The sequence below is a fragment of the Pleurodeles waltl genome, chromosome 6, assembly GCF_031143425.1.
Source record: "Pleurodeles waltl isolate 20211129_DDA chromosome 6, aPleWal1.hap1.20221129, whole genome shotgun sequence".
Lineage (NCBI taxonomy): Eukaryota > Metazoa > Chordata > Amphibia > Caudata > Salamandridae > Pleurodeles > Pleurodeles waltl.
The window spans coordinates 1,263,477,357-1,263,497,461 of record NC_090445.1 but is presented as its reverse complement, the minus strand read 5'-3'; the positions used below and the strand labels follow the sequence as shown (position 1 = coordinate 1,263,497,461).

General features: G+C 47.1%; 1 long non-coding RNA gene across 2 annotated transcripts in view; it reads left to right on the top strand.

Annotated features, from left to right (window-relative positions):
- Positions 1-18,965, top strand: part of LOC138302122 (uncharacterized) — a 314,660-nt gene extending 295,695 nt beyond the window's left edge. Inside the window, exon 4 of one of the 2 annotated variants that reach the window (XR_011205288.1) lies at positions 18,524-18,965. This is a non-coding gene — a long non-coding RNA (uncharacterized lncRNA). Of the gene's footprint in view, positions 1-5,749; positions 5,874-18,523 lie in introns of those variants that run through there. The other variant, XR_011205289.1, reaches the window with a different exon arrangement.
- The last annotated feature ends 1,140 nt before the right edge of the window (positions 18,966-20,105 follow it).

The window sequence follows — 20,105 nt, the reverse complement described above, 5'->3', positions numbered from 1 at the left end:
TTACAGGCAGGGCTTGGTATTGGCATGGGTGGGTTGTGATGGTGGGGTATATGTGAGGTGGTGGAGTGATGGGGTGAGGGTAGGGGTGGGAGTTTGTGTTGGCATGCATGTAGGGGGGTGGTGAAAGTAGTAAATATTTGACTTACCAGAGTCCAATCCTCCTGCTACTCTTGCCAGGCCCTGAGGATGCACGATCGCTAAGATTTGCTCCTCCCATGTTGTTAGTTGTGGGGAAGGAGGTGGGGGTCCACCGCCAGTCCTCTGTACAGCTATCTGGTATCTTGCTACCACGGAATGCACCCTCCCCCCGTAGGTCATTCCACCTCATCCTGATGTCATCCCTTGTTCTGGGGTGCTGTCCCAGGGTGTTGACCCTGTCCACGACTCTCCGCCATAGCTCTATCTTCCTAGCAATGGACGTCTGCTGCACCTGTGCTCCATATAGCTGTGGCTCTACCCTGATGATTTCCTCCACCAAGACCCTTAGCTCCACCTCTGAGAACCTGGGGTGTCTTTGTGGTGCCATGGGTATAGTGTGAGTGGTGTGTGTGAGGGTGTGTGGGGTGATGTGTTGGGGTGTGTTTTGTGAGGTGGGTGTATGGTGTATGGGTGATGATGTTCTGTGGCTCTGATTTTGTGGGTGCTCTTGGTGTCTCTCTCTCTCTGTTGGCAATTGCTTGTAGTTGTAAAGGGTTGTGGGTCATGTGGGTGTGTGTTTTATAGTGGTGTGGGTGTGTGGATGTGGTGTGTGGATGGGTGTCAGGTATGTGTAGTTTGAATTGTCCAATGTGGTGGTGTTTTGTATGTGTGTGTGTATTTTGAGTGCGGCGGTATGTACCGCCGCAATGGTTTACCGCGGTTGAACGACCGCCACGGTGATTTGTAGGTTATAATGCTGTGGTAGTTGTTCTTTGGTGTAACGGTGTGGGTTTTGGTACCGCCAGTTTATCACTGACCTTTGGGCTTGCGGACTTGTGTGTGTGTCTGTATAGTGGCGGATTTCCATGTGTGGGTCATAATGAGCATAGTGGTATACCGCCGCAGTCGCGGTATGTTGGCGGCAGTCAGCATGGCGGTTAGCAGCACTTACCACCAATGTCATGATGAGGGCCTAATTCACTTAGCCATGAGCCTCTCACTCATCAAGTCACTCACCCAAACAGGCACTCACACACCCAGCCAGTCACCCATACAGATACTCATACACTCAATCGCTCCCCCACACAGTCACTCATACATCCATTCACTCACCCATACAACTACTAAGACAACCCCTCACTCAATCATGCAGACACTCACAAATCCATTTACTTACCCATACATGCTCGTTTCGCGCCCCGGTAGCGTCTCCTCAGTTACGCGCGTTCTTTATCTGTGCGTCTGAGGAAACGCTGCCAAACTTCTTTAGCGCGCTCGAGCAACGGTCGTTTCTGCTGCTCGGCGAGCCCATTTCAAGCCCAAAATTAATTATTTTCTCCATTATATCCTTACTTCAAGCGCCGGTTCCGGCGTCCTGCTGACAAGCCATTCAGCTTTTGTCGGTCTCACGCTCTAAGGACTTTCTCCGGAGCCTATTTCCTGTTTACTGCCTGGCCACACCTCCGGACTCGGTTGTATGAAGAAAGTTCATCCTTACACGCCCATAGGCGGGTTTGCTCTTCTCCTGAATCAATGAACCCCTGGTTTGCTGATTTTTTATCATTGAGAGAGATATTTCTCCTTCCAGGCAGTCTAACTTGGATGAAGTTAATGATCTCAGACAGGGACTGAATTCCTTCATTAAATCCTCTGTTCAAAAGTCTGTCGCAACATCTATAAACAAATCATCTAAGAACTTAGAGTCCTCCTTTGCAAATATGATTTCAAAGACTCTATCAGCCCAGGCTGCGGGGGAATGCAGTCAGCACCAGTCCCCTTCTACTCATAAGAAATCTCAGAAGTTGGCGCAAAAGGAAAGTGAGGTTTCCTCACATATGGCAGAGGACGTGGTTCCTCATAAGGCTCCCACCAAGGAGTATAAAGATGTGGTAAATACTGGGTCATCCTTGAAATACAAACGCAAGTCAAAAAATATTATACCCCCTTTAATAATGTCTTCTATTCAAGATACAGATGATGACATGCCTGATGTGGATTCAGACTCTATTGTTTCTGATAAAGACGATAATACTTCCCTTTCTCCTCATCCTTCCAAAAAACCCAAATTATCTTCAGTAAATAATTCCAATTCCCTACCCTTGTTGGATCCTGAGGGTTTGCCGATGTTTGACCCTTCTCTAATTCTAATATCCTTTGTCCTCTTTCCTGTATTTTTGATATTGCTGAAGCGGCCAGGCTGGATGGTTCATTTATTGACCCGGAAGAACTCTCTCTGTGGGTACAATGCTCTGTCTGTCTTCTGGGCAACACCAAATCCGCCCTAACCCTTGAACGCAGAAAGGGGCTTTTATTAAAACTTGACCCCAAATTGGTTAACTTGGCAACTGTTCAACCGAATTTTCACACTGAGGGCCTATTGTTTGGAGAATCCTTTATTAAGGATCTTGGAAAATATGTTGCTACCTTCACATCATTGGATAAGGCTCAACAGTCTTTAAAGAAGATGTTTAGCCAGTGTGTTTTTGGCAGGGCCTGCAGAGGGAGGAACCGCTTTGCCGGCCGCACCTTCGGTAACCAAGGTTCCAGAGCATTCAATAACTCAACCTACCAAGACTACAGGCCACAATTTTACCCTCAGAGAGGCAGAGGGTTCCGATCCAGAGGCTACAGGGGTGCCAGGTTCTCCAACCAGCCAGGTAATCCTTTCTTGTGGTCATGTTCCTATCGGTGGGCGTCTTCGCCATTTTCTTCCAAAATGGTTGGAAATTACATCAGATCCGTGGGTTCTCAATACTGTTCAAGGTTACACCATCAAACTTTATTCTACCCCGGTTCAATCACGTCCTCCTCCTCTTCCATATTTTTCTTCAGAAATGGCAGTCCTTATTTCAGCGGAAATACAGTCCCTTATTCAAAAAGAGGCTTTCACTCTTACCTGTCCAGATCCCACAGGTTTTATCAGCTCCATTTTTCTTGTGCAAAAGAAAAACAAGAAGATGCTTCCCGTTATAAATCTCAAGCATTTCAATCATTTTGTAGTATACCAACATTTCAAAATGGAAACCATTCTCCACCTTAGAGACATTCTTCTTCTAAACAATTGGATGCTGCTTCTGGACCTTCAAGATGCCTATTTGGTCGTTCCAATTCATCCAGATTACAGGGAATTTCTTCAATTTCAATGGCTAGATCATCTCTATCACTTTACCTCTCTTCCCTTCGGTCTCTCTTCTGCCCCTTGGTGTTTCACCAAGCTCATGAAATGCGTCGTAGCCTTTCTTAGATCTCAGGGCGTGAGACTCATCATATATCTGGATGACATCCTCATAATGAATCAGTCGCCTCAGTTGCTTTTGGCCCACTTAGCTCTCACGTGTTCCCTGCTATCAGACCTAGGATTTATCGTCAACAGCGAGAAGTCTCTTCTCACTCTGACTCAGGTTATAGAATTTTTAGGTTTTCAAATAAACTCGGTTTTAGCCATTCTTCTTCTTCCCCCTACAAAGATCAAATCGATCAAATCAGACATTTTACAGGTCCTACGCAATTCTCTAATTTCTCTAAGATCACTAGCCCGGATCGTGGGTCTGCTTTCTTATTCCATTCAAGCAATATTCCCAGGCCCCCTCCATTATAGAGCTCTTCAAAGACTAAAGATCCGTCACCTCAGGAAAGGTCTTTCTTACTCAGACACCATTCCTCTAGATCAAGATTCTCACACAGCTTCAATGGTGGATAGACCATTTAGATGCCTGGAACGGAAGAACTATCTTTGCATCAGCCCCAGATCTTGTGTTAGAATCAGATGCAAGCCGCACAGGTTGGGGGGCCGGTGTGGACCAATCTGGACTGGAGGTTCATGGTCCTTAGAGGAGTCCAAATTGCATATCAATTGTTTAGAGATGCTTGCCGGCTCCTTTGCAATCAGAAGCCTCCAAAGAACAGAGTGTGTTGTGCTATTCTACTCAGAATGGACAATATTTCGGCAGTAAGATATATAAATCACCTCGGAGGCACAAAATCCAAACCTTTGGTGGAATTGGCCAAGTGCTTTTGGGAATTTCACCTTTCAAACCATCTTTCGGTTCATGCAGAATATCTTCCGGGGACTCTGAATTCCGTCCGAGATTGGCACTCACGTTATCTCCGAGGCTCCACTGACTGGAAACTTCATCCCAAAATTTTTCAACAAATTCAAAATATATGGGGTCCCTGTCAAATCGATGTATTTGCCTCCCATCTCAACACTCAACTCCCCTTATTCTTCAGCTGGCATCCGGATCCATCAGCGTTAGCATCCAATGCTTTTTTTCAGGACTGGTCAGGCTCTTTGAATTATGCCTTCCCTCCTTTTCTCATGATCAGCAGAGTACTGGCTCACATCAGACATCAGCAAGCATCTGTGATTCTCATAGCACCCTTTTGGCAGTCCCAGATTTGGTTCCCAACCCTTTTGGAACTGGCAATAGATATTCCTTGCCTTCTTCCTTCCTTCCCAAATCTTTTGACAGATCCCATGCATCGTCCTCACCCTCTCATCTTAGACAACCTGCTTACCCTTTCAGCATGGAAGGTCTCGGGTATTCCCAATCTCGCCCTTTCATTTCGACAGAAGCTTCCCACTATTTATCACAATCCTGGGCTCCGGGCACCAAGAAAGTATACAAATCTGCATGGTCTCTATGGCATAGCTGGTGTCTGAGAAAACATATCGATTCCTCTTCAGCAGATGTGATTTTTGTTGCAAATTTTTTGGCGGCTGAGGCCAGCAAAGGCAAAGCCTTTCGTACCATTAACTTATATAGGTCTGCGATTTCTTCCAATCACACCTATGTTAATGGTAAACCAGTTGGAGAACATCCGCTTGTTTGTCGTTTACTGAAGGGAGTAAAATTTTCCAATCCTCCAATGCCAAAATATAGACAGTTATGGGATGTTAATATTGTTTTAAATTTCCTTTTGTCATGGCCTGAGAATAATATGCTTACTCTCAAAATGTTATCCGCTAAGTTAACAATGCTTTTATATCTTGTTTCTATCAAACGTATTTCGGATGTTAGAGCCTTAGATATTTCTAATCGTCAATTTACTCATACTGGTGTTTTGTTTACAGTGTCTTGCAGAACCAAAACTAATTTAACTTCTGTGTTTTATCCTTATTTTCCGGATCACCATAAACTATGTGTTGCACAATGTTTGAAAGTTTATGAACCCCCTCTGCTTCTCAACTTCTCATTTCTTTCAGGAAACCTTTTAATCCGGTTTCTGTTGCTACTTTAGCTCGTTGGGTCAAATGGATTATGTCCCTTGCAGGCATTGATACTTCCATGTTTGGTGCTCATTCCTCTAGGGGAGCTATGGCTTCTAAAGCCTTTTGGGCGGGGTCTCGCCTCGAGGATATTCTTAAATCTGCAGATTGGTCTAACAATAATGTTTTTAGAGTATTTTATTGCAAACCTGTTGATAATGTATCATTGAATGTAATTAATATGATTTGAACTCGCATAATAGGAGCCTCCGGTCTTGCCATAAAATGTAGATTTTCCTAGTTTTTGACGGAAAGTCTTAATTTTATTAAAGACACAGAGGTGAGTATTATCCCTCCACTTGTATGTAACACTTGTTATATTTCTCCCTCCCTTTTTTCTAGCCTCCGCACCAGCGTTACCACCATCATCATAAGATTTTGTCTGCGTCTTGGCGCTCCAATCTTCTATCCTCGCTCTCTCCCGATAGAGTCCTTCGATGCATGGATCCTTCTCGTTCCGACCATTTCCATATTCTGGATTGTTGAACTTTTGTTCTGAACTGTTCGCATGCATTCTGGCTATACTTATTATTAATATGGTACACATTCAGCCACTCACACAACCACTCAATCACTCATACAATGACTAACACAACCACTCAGTCAATCATTCAGACACTCACACAACCACTCACTCATACATACAATCACTCACACACCCACTCACTCACCCATACAGCTACTCACACAACGACTCACTTGATTCAGACACTCACACGCATATTCACTAATACAGCCACTGACACACGCACTCACTCACTCATACAGCCACTCACACATCCACTCACTCACCCATACAGGCACTCAAACACCCACTCACTCACTCATACAACTTCTCACACTTACTACCCCGGCGGTCGGTGATAAAGTGGCGGTACTACTGGCAACAGGCCGGCGGTAAAGAAAATGGAATTATGACCACAGTGGAAACCCCCAACACAGACAGCCACTTTAACACTTCGACCGCCACAGCGGTAGCAACAAGCACTGCGGTGGTAACCGCCAACAGCCAGGCGGAAGACAATGTACCACCTACTGTATTATGAGAGGCCAATCCGTCACCTTTTCCGGGGCGGTACAAACGCCATCAAAAGCACAGCGGAAACAGTACACAGAAGGCAAATGACTTACCTCTGGACACTCACGGAAGAACCACCATGCCCTGGAGCCCGAGTTGCACATATTTCCAATGCTGGTCTACCTCCTCCTACACCAGGAACACAAACGGCGGCGAAGACGACCACGGTGAGTACCGCACCTACCACACCAGGGATGGGGGAGGAAAAAGAGAGTGACACACACACGCAACATGCCCACCCCCAACACCATACACACAAACAGTAGCAACAACATTACATATCCACCCCGTAACCCTCAGGAATAATGCAAGGACAAAAGGAATTGATTAAAGTGAGTGTATTATTACAAATTTAGATAAATACGTCCTAAAAGCACAAACATTATGTACAATATATACAAATGGAGGGACAATGCCCACTCCAAAATGTCCATGGCCCACAGGGCCATAACACATAGGCCAAGGCCACACTTGACTCCTGCCTCAATACGGAGAGAACACTTCTGGGGCATCAGGTAGAAGATACACAGGCACCTCAGGGGGAAGGGGAATGGGGGGCACCTATGCCGGAAGATGGTACAACACCACTGCTTCTGGAGGGGGCTACCTACTGGCGGTGCTCTCAGTGGTGGGGCAGGCTTCAGCCCTTCCCTGCCTGCAGCCTCGGACGTCTGAAGTGCCATGGCTGGTGTTGTTTGCCCAGATGTTGCTCCAGCCCCAGGCCTCAGATCTGTCATGCCTGCGACGCCTGTTCCTTTTATATTGGCCTTGCAAGCTGTTGTTCCCTTCCTGCCCTTGGCAGCTGGTGGACCCCCTTGTCCTTGCTGGCTGGTGGTGCCTCCTTCCCCTTGCTGGCTGGTGGACCCTTCCTCCCATTGTTAGCTGGTTGCCTCCTTGCCCTTGCTGGCTGGTGGTGCCCCCTTGCCCTTACTGGCTGGTGGTGTCTCCTTCCCTTTCTGCCCTTGCTAGCTGGCGGACCCTTCTTGCCCTTGGCAGGTGGTGCAGGCACACTGGCAGTGCTGACAGGTGCCTCCTTGGAGTCTCTCACACATGCAGTAGTTGCAAAACTACAGTGGCCGTGGACTGGATGGCTGAGGTGCTGGCCTGGGTTCTGCCCACCCTGGCCTGAAGTGAAGGACGGGGGGGTGGAGGGGCAGTGAATAGATCAAGGGTGGAGAGGAAAAGCCTTTTAGGAACACTGGGGCTGGAAGAGGGTGAAGGCTTGGGAGTGGAGGAAGAGGAAGTGGTTGTAGGAGGTGTCTGTCTGCAGTGTTAGGGTGCAGGTGCATGGGATGGATGCTGTCGTGAGGTGGATGGCTGTTGGGTGTCTGAGTGCTTGGGTTTGTGTACCTTGGGAGGAGGAGGCAAAGACACAGTGGGAGAGGACACAGAGGACGTGTGGGGGTGGTGGCTGCCAGTGAGGGGTGTGTAGTGATAGGCGTGATGGTGATGGAGGTAGTGGATGAGACTGTAATGCATGCAGGTGTGAGTGGAGACGCTACTGGGAGGGAGGTGGACGATGAGGAGGAGGGGGACACAGTGGAGGCAGTGGATGTTGGTGTGTCTGCATCTGGATGGTGCTTGTATGAGTACCTGTGAGATGAAGTGTGGTGCTTGTGTTTGCCTGAGCCAATTCTGTGTGTTGATTTGGGTGCATGCAGGTCTGAAGGTGTGCTTGGGATAGGCTGGGGTTGGTGGGAATGGGACTGGGTAGAGTGAGTTGGAGGGGGAGGCTAGAGACAGAGACAATGGCTGCCATCAGTGAGTTGGCCAGAGCCTGGAATGATCTATGTTGGGCCGCCACGCCAGAGTGAATGCCCCTTGAATGCATTTGTTTGTTGCAAATGCCCTGCTAGACCCTGGATGGCATTCAGTATGGTTGGCTGCCGAACAGAGAGGGATCTCAGGAGGTCAATAGCCACCTCACTGAGGGCAGCATGGCTGACTGGGGCAGGCCCTGGTGCCTCGGGTGAAGGAGATACCCACCCTCTGGGTGAGCGGGCACGGGAAACTCACTGACGGACTTCTGGGAGGGCCGGTGCTGGTGCAGGTGGTGGTGGCTGTACCTGTAGTTGGGGTGGGCACAGAGGTATCCACCACCACCAGGGAGCTTCCATCGGAGGAGGTGTCGCCGTCAGAACTGTCCCGTCCTGTCTCCGTTGTGGTGCTCACCTCGCCCTCCGTCCCACTGGTTCCCTCACTGTCGGTGGATTCCGCCTCCAGGCCCATGTGGGATGCAGCTCCCTGCATCGCAGGTGCCTCTGCTCCTCAGCCAGATTATGTTAATGCACACAAGGACAGGGTGACAAAACATAAAGGGTGGGGAAGTGACAGAGGATACACTTGGTCAAGGCCAGCAACAACACTACAGTTGGTGTACAAAATTCACAGGGAACAGCCCTATGCACTAGGTCATGCAATACCAGTTACAATGCTAGTCACCAGGCCATGGGGTACAATGCCTAACGCCATTAGATGAACACCTGAAACCCACAGGACCCTGCCCAGTACTAGATGCCCACTAGCATTATTGGGGTTGGAGTGCATCTGAGCCTGCCCATCATGGAACCGACCCTACCATGTTCATCCTGGCCTAGGGGCACCCACAGACCAACATCCCCCACCCAGATAACACCTCAACACGTGCAACCTCATGATTCTGAATCTGTACTCACCCCCTTGTGGCTGCTGTGATGCCTTTAAGCTCCCTTCCAACTCCGGATAGGCCACCACAAGGATGCGGAACATCAGGGGTCCAGGGTACGGTGGGCACCCCTTCCTCGTTGGGAAGCCAGCCCCAGCTGGGCCTCCGCCGTCTTCCATGCCCATTGGTGCACGTCCTCCCACCATTTTCAACAGTGGGTGCTCCGTCTATCAAAGACCCCCAGGGTCTGCACCTACTTGGCGATTGAATGCCAAATACCCTTTTTCTGATGGGCGCTGACCTGCAGAAAAAGATACATGTTACACTCATGGCCCACAATAGCCCTCTAATCCCCTTACGCACGAACATTGCCCACCAAAAATGCAGCACTCTGCTCAGGACCCCCCAACCCCCTCTTACACGATGCTTACACACACAGCACTCCATACATTCATGCCCCACGCAATGTGTTCACAGTGTACTCACCTGTTCATCTGGAGTACCATAAAGTAAAGTGTACTGGGTAGGATCCCATCCACTAGTCTCTCCAACTCCTCGGAAGTGAAGGCAGGGGCCCTTTCCCAAGACACTCGAGCCATGGTTGCTTCCAGACACAGGTCACAGCAGCACTTGCAGTGTAGGTCCTCTCCTGTTGAAGGTCAGGTAGCAAGTGAGTGAACAGATAGAAAATGCCGGTCACGTCCGCAGTGGTGCATACCGTCACTTCCGGCGTACATCACCATTGGCTCCTGGAACCTTTAGGCCTCATTGATAACCAATGATGTGTTGCATGGCAGTCATCAACCGCCTCCCATAACGTCAGCGTAATTACCTCATTTCCACTTGTCCCTCCTCACAGGTCAGGCAGCCGCCATTTCAGGGCCAAGGCACCTAACTGCGTTACAGCAGACATAGGCACATAAACGGACCTACACGTTCACATATTATTTATGTAAAAAAAAAAAAGGCATATTATTCTGAGGATGTTTTTGAATATGACCATCTGCTCACCAATTTTCACCCTGGAGTTCAACCGGTGAGGATGAATAGGAGATGGAGACATACCCCCGTCTACAGACGCCTGGTGGACCTGGCGACGATAGAGGACAGGCACATTATCCTAACCTACAGACCTGATAGGGCCACAATCCATGAGCTGTGTGCCCAATTGGAGCCAGACCTGATCTCAGCTATCTGCCACTGCACTGGTATCCCCCTCTTGTGCAGGTCCTGTCAGTGCTCCATTTCTTGGCAAGTGGGCCCTTCCAAGCGACAGTGGCCATGGCAGCAAGGATGTCACAGCCAATGTTCTCAAACACGCTGACCAGAGTGTTGTCTGCCCTGATGAAACACATGCACAACTACATCGTATTCCCCCAGGTGAAGGATTAGGCCACAGTGAAGCCTGACTTCAATGCAATGGGACATATCCCCAACATCAATGGTGCTGTTGATAGTACACATATTGCATTTGTCTCTCCTGGTGAAATGAACAGGTGTTCAGCAATCGAAAGAGCTTTCACTCTCTGAATGTGCAGATAGTGTGTCTGGAGGACCAGTACATCTCCCATGTCAATGCGAAGCATGCTCGGTCTGTGCATGATGCCCTTATTTTGAGGAATATCAGCATTCCATATGTGATGTCTCAACTCCAGAGGCACTGGGTGTGGCTAAAAGGTGAGCCCATGGTCCCCACCTAGTGTCTGTTGGTATATGGGTGTGGGTTTGGCCCTGAGGGTGAGTTTCTAGCTAACAGGTATCCCTCGATATTTACAGGTGACTCTGGTTACCCCAACCTCTCATGGCTACTGACCCCAGTGAGGAATGCCAGGACAAGGGCAGAGGAACGTTATAATGAGGCACATGGGTGAACAAGGAGGATCATTGAGCGCTCCTTTGGCCTCCTAAAGGCCATATTCTGGTGCCTCCATCTGACAGGTGGATCCCTGTGCCACTCACCCAAGAAGGTGTCCTAAATCATTGTTGTATGTTGCATGTTGCACAACCTGGCCTTGAGACACCAGGTGCCTTTTCTGCAGGAGGATGAGGCTGGAGGTGGTCATGTGGCAGCGGTGGAGCCTATGGACAGTGACGAAGAGGAGGTAGAGGAAGAGGATGTGGACAATGGAACAACTATAATTCAACAGTACTTCCAGTGACACACAGGTAAGACACTGTAACTTCACCTTCCATTGGAGTTTTGTGCTGGACATTGTACATTGCAGCCTGATTTTCCAAATATCTATGGCCACTGACTGTACCCTTTGGCATCTCTATTTTCAGATATCTGTGCCCCCGTCTGGCTCCTGGTGTGTTTACTGCTGCCCACTACAGGTCATACCTATGTATATATAACTGTACATTTGAATTGCAATGTTTACAGATTGCTAAACTAATACATATTTCAATCAATTGACAGACTCCATACATATATTAGTTGCAAGGGTATTTATTTAGGTGAGAATAAGTGTAGGGCGTATTGCAATGGGCTGGGTTGATGATGGAGGAGTCACCAGGATAGAGTCCAGTCTATTGGTATCACAGGTGCATTGTCCAAGGGGGTATTAGGAAGTGGGGCAATATCAGTTCAGGTGGACAGGGTGACAGAGTGGGACACAAGGGTGACATTCAGGGGAGTCTTATTTCCTGGGGGGGTGGTGTTGCCAATGTTCTCTGGCTTCTGCCTGGATCGCACGGACCTTTTGCGTGGTGGTTCTCTATCTGCAGGGAGAGGGTGCTGGTGGCCTGTTGTTCCTGCGGTGGGGCCTCCTGTCCACTAGCGTCAGTGGAGGTAGAGGGCTGTTCATCAGTGTGGCTAGTGTCAGGGGCCCGTTGGTGTGCCACTGCCTCCCTCATGGTGTTAGCCATGTCTGTCAGCACCCCTGCAATGGTGACCAGGGTGGTGTGGATGTCCCTCAGGTCCTTCCTGATCCCAAAGTACTGTCCCTCCTGCAGCCGCTGGGTCTCCTGCAACTTGGCCAGTATCTGGCCCATTGTCTCCTGGGAATGGTGATATGCTCCCAGGATGTTGGTCAGTGCCCTGGGCCTATCCTCCCTCTGTCACACAGCAGTCCTCCCAGCTTCCCTGTTGTCCTGTGCCTCTGTCCCCTGAACAGTGTGCCCACTGACCCCAGGTCCCTCATCGTCCTGTGTTTGTGGGGTTGCCTGGGGTCCCTGTAGTGGTGGACACACTGCTGACTGACTTTTCCTGGGGACAGAGGGATGGGCAGGCTGGGTGGGTGCTGTGCAGGTGTTTCCTGAGGGTAGAGGCGCTGTGGTGGTATAGGAGTGTGTCTGGGTAACCGACTGTCCAGATGTCCCTGATGGGCCAGGTTGGTCATCCTGATCCAGGCGTGCAAAGCTGCTGTCATCACTATGGGCCTCTTTGGAGGGAGGGACTGGATGTTGCTGACTCCTCCTCTCCGGTGACATTGTGTGGGGGTCCTGTGGTATGTAAATGCAGTGTTATTATTACTGCATGTGACATCTTGTGCATGGGTATATTCCGTTCTATGGTTGTTATTACCAAGGCAGCTTTGGCTTGTGTGAGTTGTGATTTGGTTGGCTAAGTGATTGTCACTAGTGTGCATGATGTGGTGATGGGGGTCCATGCAGGTCTGTGAGTGGTGTCCATGCATTGGTGTTACAGGCAGGGCTTGGTATTGGCATGGGTGGGTTGTGATGGTGGGGTATATGTGAGGTGGTGGAGTGATGGGGTGAGGGTAGGGGTGGGAGTTTGTGTTGGCATGCATGTAGGGGGGTGGTGAAAGTAGTAAATATTTGACTTACCAGAGTCCAATCCTCCTGCTACTCTTGCCAGGCCCTGAGGATGCACGATCGCTAAGATTTGCTCCTCCCATGTTGTTAGTTGTGGGGAAGGAGGTGGGGGTCCACCGCCAGTCCTCTGTACAGCTATCTGGTATCTTGCTACCACGGAATGCACCCTCCCCCCGTAGGTCATTCCACCTCATCCTGATGTCATCCCTTGTTCTGGGGTGCTGTCCCAGGGTGTTGACCCTGTCCACGACTCTCTGCCATAGCTCTATCTTCCTAGCAATGGACGTCTGCTGCACCTGTGCTCCATATAGCTGTGGCTCTACCCTGATGATTTCCTCCACCAAGACCCTTAGCTCCACCTCTGAGAACCTGGGGTGTCTTTGTGGTGCCATGGGTATAGTGTGAGTGGTGTGTGTGAGGGTGTGTGGGGTGATGTGTTGGGGTGTGTTTTGTGAGGTGGGTGTATGGTGTATGGGTGATGATGTTCTGTGGCTCTGATTTTGTGGGTGCTCTTGGTGTCTCTCTCTCTCTGTTGGCAATTGCTTGTAGTTGTAAAGGGTTGTGGGTCATGTGGGTGTGTGTTTTATAGTGGTGTGGGTGTGTGGATGTGGTGTGTGGATGGGTGTCAGGTATGTGTAGTTTGAATTGTCCAATGTGGTGGTGTTTTGTATGTGTGTGTGTATTTTGAGTGCGGCGGTATGTACCGCCGCAATGGTTTACCGCGGTTGAACGACCGCCACGGTGATTTGTAGGTTATAATGCTGTGGTAGTTGTTCTTTGGTGTAACGGTGTGGGTTTTGGTACCGCCAGTTTATCACTGACCTTTGGGCTTGCGGACTTGTGTGTGTGTCTGTATAGTGGCGGATTTCCATGTGTGGGTCATAATGAGCATAGTGGTATACCGCCGCAGTCGCGGTATGTTGGCGGCAGTCAGCATGGCGGTTAGCAGCACTTACCACCAATGTCATGATGAGGGCCTAAGTCACTTAGCCATGAGCCTCTCACTCATCAAGTCACTCACCCAAACAGGCACTCACACACCCAGCCAGTCACCCATACAGATACTCATACACTCAATCGCTCCCCCACACAGTCACTCATACATCCATTCACTCACCCATACAACTACTAAGACAACCCCTCACTCAATCATGCAGACACTCACAAATCCATTTACTTACCCATACATGCTCGTTTCGCGCCCCGGTAGCGTCTCCTCAGTTACGCGCGTTCTTTATCTGTGCGTCTGAGGAAACGCTGCCAAACTTCTTTAGCGCGCTCGAGCAACGGTCATTTCTGTGGCTCGGCGAGCCCATTTCAAGCCCAAAATTCATTATTTTCTCCATTATATCCTTACTTCAAGCGCCGGTTCCGGCGTCCTGCTGACAAGCCATTCAGCTTTTGTCGGTCTCACGCTCTAAGGACTTTCTCCGGAGCCTATTTCCTGTTTACTGCCTGGCCACACCTCCGGACTCGGTTGTATGAAGAAAGTTCATCCTTACACGCCCATAGGCGGGTTTGCTCTTCTACTGAAGCAATTAACCCCTGGTTTGCTGATTTTTTATCATTGAGAGAGATATTTCTCCTTCCAGGCAGTCTAACTTGGATGAAGTTAATGATCTCAGACAGGGACTGAATTCCTTCATTAAATCCTTTGTTCAACAGTCTGTCGCAACATCTATAAACAAATCATCTAAGAACTTAGAGTCTTCCTTTGCAAATATGATTTAAAAGACTCTATCAGCCCAGGCTGCGGGGGAATGCAGTCAGCACCAGTCCCCTTCTACTCATAAGAAATCTCAGAAGTTGGCGCAAAAGGAAAGTGAGGTTTCCTCACATATGGCAGAGGACGTGGTTCCTCATAAGGCTCCCACCAAGGAGTATAAAGATGTGGTAAATACTGGGTCATCCTTGAAATACAAACGCAAGTCAAAAAATATTATACCCCCTTTAATAATGTCTTCTATTCAAGATACAGATGATGACATGCCTGATGTGGATTCAGACTCTATTGTTTCTGATAAAGACGATAATACTTCCCTTTCTCCTCATCCTTCCAAAAAACCCAAATTATCTTCAGTAAATAATTCCAATTCCCTACCCTTGTTGGATCCTGAGGGTTTGCCGATGTTTGACCCTTCTCTAATTCTAATATCCTTTGTCCTCTTTCCTGTATTTTTGATATTGCTGAAGCGGCCAGGCTGGATGGTTCATTTATTGACCCGGAAGAACTCTCTCTGTGGGTACAATGCTCTGTCTGTCTTCTGGGCAACACCAACTCGGCCCTAACCCTTGAACACAGAAAGGGGCTTTTATTAAAACTTGACCCCAAATTGGTTAACTTGGCAACTGTTCAACCGAATTTTCACACTGAGGGCCTATTGTTTGGAGAATCCTTTATTAAGGATCTTGGAAAATATGTTGCTACCTTCACATCATTGGATAAGGCTCAACAGTCTTTAAAGAAGATGTTTAGCCAGCGTGTTTTTGGCAGGGCCTGCAGAGGGAGGAACCGCTTTGCCGGCCGCACCTTCGGTAACCAAGGTTCCAGAGCATTCAATAACTCAACCTACCAAGACTACAGGCCACAATTTTACCCTCAGAGAGGCAGAGGGTTCCGATCCAGAGGCTACAGGGGTGCCAGGTCCTCCAACCAGCCAGGTAATCCTTTCTTGTGGTCATGTTCCTATCGGTGGGCGTCTTCGCCATTTTCTTTCAAAATGGTTGGAAATTACATCAGATCCGTGGGTTCTCAATACTGTTCAAGGTTACACCATCAAACTTTATTCTACCCCGGTTCAATCACGTCCTCCTCCTCTTCCATATTTTTCTTCAGAAATGGCAGTCCTTATTTCAGCGGAAATACAGTCCCTTATTCAAAAAGAGGCTTTCACTCTTACCTGTCCAGATCCCACAGGTTTTATCAGCTCCATTTTTCTTGTGCAAAAGAAAAACAAGAAGATGCTTCCCGTTATAAATCTCAAGCATTTCAATCATTTTGTAGTATACCAACATTTCAAAATGGAAACCATTCTCCACCTTAGAGACATTCTTCTTCTAAACAATTGGATGCTGCTTCTGGACCTTCAAGATGCCTATTTGGTCGTTCCAATTCATCCAGATTACAGGAAGTTTCTTCAATTTCAATGGCTAGATCATCTCTATCACTTTACCTCTCTTCCCTTCGGTCTCTCTTCTGCCCCTTGGTGTTTCACCAAGCTCATGAAATGCGTCGTAGCCTTTCTTAGATCTCAGGGCGTGAGACTCATCATATATCTGGATGACATCCTCATAATGAATCAGTCGCCTCAGTTGCTTTTGGCCCACTTAGCTCTCACGTGTTCCCTGCTATCAGACCTAGGATTTATCGTCAACAGCGAGAAGTCTCTTCTCACTCTGACTCAGGTTATAGAATTTTTAGGTTTTCAAATAAACTCGGTTTTAGCCATTCTTCTTCTTCCCCCTACAAAGATCAAATCGATCAAATCAGACATTTTACAGGTCCTACTCAATTCTCTAATTTCTCTAAGATCACTAGCCCGGATCGTGGGTCTGCTTTCTTATTCCATTCAAGCAATATTCCCAGGCCCCCTCCATTATAGAGCTCTTCAAAGACTAAAGATCCGTCACCTCAGGAAAGGTCTTTCTTACTCAGACACCATTCCTCTAGATCAAGATTCTCACACAGAGCTTCAATGGTGGATAGACTATTTAGATGCCTGGAACGGAAGAACTATCTTTGCATCAGCCCCAGATCTTGTGTTAGAATCAGATGCAAGCCGCACAGGTTGGGGGGCCGGTGTGGAATAATCTGGACTGGAGGTTCATGGTCCTTAGAGGAGTCCAAATTGCATATCAATTGTTTAGAGATGCTTGCCGGCTCCTTTGCAATCAGAAGCCTGCAAAGAACAGAGTGTGTTGTGCTATTCTACTAAGAATGGACAATATTTCGGCAGTAAGATATATAAATCACCTCGGAGGCACAAAATCCAAACCTTTGGTGGAATTGGCCAAGTGCTTTTGGGAATTTCACCTTTCAAACCATCTTTCGGTTCATGCAGAATATCTTCCGGGGACTCTGAATTCCGTCCGAGATTGGCACTCACGTTATCTCCGAGGCTCCACTGACTGGAAACTTCATCCCGAAATTTTTCAACAAATTCAAAATATGTGGGGTCCCTGTCAAATCGATGTATTTGCCTCCCATCTCAACACTCAACTCCCCTTATTCTTCAGCTGGCATCCGGATCCATCAGCGTTAGCATCCAATGCTTTTTTTCAGGACTGGTCAGGCTCTTTGAATTATGCCTTCCCTCCTTTTCTCATGATCAGCAGAGTACTGGCTCACATCAGACATCAGCAAGCATCTGTGATTCTCATAGCACCCTTTTGGCAGTCCCAGATTTGGTTCCCAACCCTTTTGGAACTGGCAATAGATATTCCTTGCCTCCTTCCTTCCTTCCCAAATCTTTTGACAGATCCCATGCATCGTCCTCACCCTCTCATCTTAGACAACCTGCTTACCCTTTCAGCATGGAAGGTCTCGGGTATTCCCAATCTCGCCCTTTCATTTCGACAGAAGCTTCCCACTATTTATCACAATCCTGGGCTCCGGGCACCAAGAAAGTATACAAATCTGCATGGTCTCTATGGCATAGCTGGTGTCTGAGAAAACATATCGATTCCTCTTCAGCAGATGTGATTTTTGTTGCAAATTTTTTGGCGGCTGAGGCCAGCAAAGGCAAAGCCTTTCGTACCATTAACTTATATAGGTCTGCGATTTCTTCCAATCACACCTATGTTAATGGTAAACCAGTTGGAGAACATCCGCTTGTTTGTCGTTTACTGAAGGGAGTAAAATTTTCCAATCCTCCAATGCCAAAATATAGACAGTTATGGGATGTTAATATTGTTTTAAATTTCCTTTTGTCATGGCCTGAGAATAATATGCTTACTCTCAAAATGTTATCCGCTAAGTTAACAATGCTTTTATATCTTGTTTCTATCAAACGTATTTCGGATGTTAGAGCCTTAGATATTTCTAATCGTCAATTTACTCATACTGGTGTTTTGTTTACAGTGTCTTGCAGAACCAAAACTAATTTAACTTCTGTGTTTTATCCTTATTTTCCGGATCACCATAAACTATGTGTTGCACAATGTTTGAAAGTTTATGAACCCCCTCTGCTTCTCAACTTCTCATTTCTTTCAGGAAACCTTTTAATCCGGTTTCTGCTGCTACTTTAGCTCGTTGGGTCAAATGGATAATGTCCCTTGCAGGCATTGATACTTCCATGTTTGGTGCTCATTCCTCTAGGGGAGCTATGGCTTCTAAAGCCTTTTGGGCGGGGTCTCGCCTCGAGGATATTCTTAAATCTGCAGATTGGTCTAACAATAATGTTTTTAGAGTATTTTATTGCAAACCTGTAGATAATGTATCATTGAATGTAATTAATATGATTTGAACTCGCATAATAGGAGCCTCCGGTCTTGCCATAAAATGTAGATTTTCCTAGTTTTTGACGGAAAGTCTTAATTTTATTAAAGACACGGAGGCGAGTATTATCCCTCCACTTGTATGTAACACTTGTTATATTTCTCCCTCCCTTTTTTCTAGCCTCCGCACCAGCGTTACCACCATCATCATAAGATTTTGTCTCCGTCTTGGCGCTCCAGTCTTCTATCCTCGCTCTCTCCCGATAGAGTCCTTCGATGCATGGATCCTTCTCGTTCCGACCATTTTCCATATTCTGGATTTTTGAACTTTTGTTCTGAACTGTTCGCATGCATTCTGGCTATACTTATTATTTTTGCTATTTTTCCTTTGTTTAATTCTGACTGATCTCTCACAAGAAAAGAGGGCTGTTCGCAGTCAAGTGATGTCATAATACCCCATGTGTGTGCTTATTGGTTTATTGCAGTTGTACACTTTTTCGTTCCCATTGGCTCGTTTCACTTTGCCTTATGGGAACTGTAGTTTCTTGACTGCTGCTATTTAATACAGTAAGAAAGGAAACGCATAATACTCGCCTCCGTGTCTTTAATAAAATTAAGACTTTCCGTCAAAAACTAAGAAAATTTACATTCTGAAAGAATCTGTAATGCGTGACTCATGCATTTCATTCTGGTGATGCAGTAACCAGTACAAAAAATGCATTGTTCTAGCACCTAATACATGTTACTTGACAGGGCTGTACCTTTTTTCTCAGTACTTTCTATTTCCTTTGTGTACCTATTTGTACTTCGTCTGTACTCCCTTTCAGTCCACACTCCTTTAATTTTTTTCTTACCCTCATATTGTGTGTTGCTGCTACATGCCTTACCCATTTTTTCACTTCTATCTTGTTACTATTAGACCTATTCTGTGTATCTTTAGTTATCCATTTCCTACCAGCTGACAAGATTTAGTATTTAGCAAACACTTTGCTAATTCACAGTACTATCATAAAATGTACAATAAATAAAGAAATGTTATATAACTATATTAACCTATGGTAAATAATATGGCTACTGGAATACATTCTAAAAAACTCCCATTTCAGAAGACAAATCCCATACATGATGTGGACTGAACTAATTATCAAGTGTTGGCTGTACGCTACTGTGCCACGCATAATGTTTGAAAAGGGGGCATTCCCCCATGAGGGGGGGGGCGAAAAAATTGTGAAATGAAATGTAACAGAGTTCCTTGCATCATTTTTTTCAGCACTTTTAACGCCTGGGCACAGCATTGTTTACAATGGGCATCTATGTAATCTGCAGGAGTAACCTTAACATTTGGTGCCACTCCTGCAGAGCACATTAATAGCTTCATAAAAAATGTTGCTGTTGCCCCCTACCCTACACCATGGTGAGCCGTATTTTAAATACAGCGCACACATGGTAGTGGTAAAGGGAGCAAGAAAAGTGGTGCTGCACTGTGTGCAGCGCCACTTTTCTTATATATGCCCCTAAGTTTACACCAAAAGTCTAGGAGGAAGATTTAAGAAAAGTGGCGCTGCACTGGGTTCAGCCCCAATTTTCTTGCACCCCTTGGTGCCCCCATACCACAACCATGTGAGCGTCATATTTAAAATACAGCTCACCATGGCGCAGGGAAGGTGGCAATAGCATCACCATTTTTTATGCTGTTTATGCACTGTTCAGGGTTAGCGCCAAATTTATGGAGCTAACCCTGAACAGTACATAGGGACCCATTG